This window comes from Choloepus didactylus, chromosome 8, assembly GCF_015220235.1.
Source record: "Choloepus didactylus isolate mChoDid1 chromosome 8, mChoDid1.pri, whole genome shotgun sequence".
Taxonomy (NCBI): domain Eukaryota; kingdom Metazoa; phylum Chordata; class Mammalia; order Pilosa; family Megalonychidae; genus Choloepus; species Choloepus didactylus.
Window position 1 is genome coordinate 75,364,538 of NC_051314.1, and position 1,517 is coordinate 75,366,054.

General features: G+C 38.2%; 1 pseudogene; it reads left to right on the forward strand.

Moving 5' to 3' along the window:
- The first annotated feature begins 285 nt into the window (after positions 1-285).
- On the forward strand, positions 286-1,185 carry LOC119542086 (annotated as a pseudogene).
- The last annotated feature ends 332 nt before the right edge of the window (positions 1,186-1,517 follow it).

Consider the following 1,517-nt stretch of genomic DNA (forward strand, 5'->3'; position numbering starts at 1 on the left):
ATGGTGGAAATTTAACCCATAACATTCTTTGAAATTTGCTCTATAGCTGTTCATTAAATTGTACTTTGAAAGTTATCACCTTTCTGTATAAATGTTATATTTCACAATAAGTAGATAACTGAAATTATGGAACTGTAACCCATAACATTCTTTGAATGTTGTCACTTTTCTGTATATATATTTCACAATTAAAAAAATGTAAGAAAAAAAAGTAGTTGTAGCTTCAGACTCTGCCACAACATCTACCACCGCTGCCACCACTGTGTCATGGACTGTACTTCTAAAATGGCACCACTAGACTTGGACAAGTATGTGGAGATAGTGCAGCTATGCAAGTACCTGCCAGAGAATGACCTAAAGCAGATATGTGACTATGTTGTGACCTCCTCTTGGAAGAGTCAAATGTTCAGCCAGTATCAACACCAGTAACAGTATGAACAGTTTTATGACTTTTGTGAACTATTTAGAACTGGAAGTCAGGTTCCTGACACAAACTACATATTTATGGGTGACTTTGTAGACAGAAATTACTATAGGTTGGAGACTTTCACTTACCTTCTTGCACTAAAGGCTAAATGGCCTGATCATGTTACAGTCTTGTGAGGAAATCATGAGAATAGACAGAAAACAAAGGTGTAGAGGTTTTATGATGATTGTCAAACCAAATATGGAAATGCTGATGCCGGGAGATATTGTACCAAAGTTTTTGACATGCCCCCAGTAGCAGCTTTAATAGATGAGCAGATTTTGTGTGTTCATGGTGGTTTATCTCCTGAAAGCAAAACACTGGATCAAATTTGAACTATTGAATGGAATCAGCAAATTCCTCATAAAGGAGCATTTTGTGACCTGGTTTGGTCAGATCCTGAAGATGCAGTTACTTAGGCAATCAGTCCCTGAGGAGCAGGTTGGCTTTTTGGAGCAAAGGTCACTAATGAGTTTGTTCATATCAACAACTTGAAACTTATCTGCAGAGCACACCAACCAATGTACGAAGGCTATAAATTTATGTTTGATGAGAAGCTGGTAACAGTAGGGTTTGCTCCTAACTACTGCTATCATTGTGGAAATATTGCCTTGATCAGGCTCTTCAAAGATATAAATACAAGAGAACCAAAGTTATTCCAGGCAGTTCCAAATTCAGAACGTGTTATTCCTCACAGAACAACACCGTATTTCCTTTGAGGCCTTCACCCATCCTGCTGACCCATTTTTCTGCCCTCTTCTTACTCCAATTTTCATGTATTACCCTCTACAACATAATTTTTATTGAGCATTTTGCTGCTGAAATGCTGCCTCTTGCCTTTTTTATTTTAAATCATCTAAATTTATTGTCTGTTATGGTGTCTATAGCAATGCTTTCCTACCAATTTCCTCCCCCCATCCCTTCCCACTTTGGACTCATTTGAGAAGATCTGAGAAATGTCTTAATACTCACACCGCTGCATGTAGCTCTTGCTTATTTACTGATCTTGGGGAAACAGGGTGCATTTGCAAACTACCCCTCCTTTTGTGTC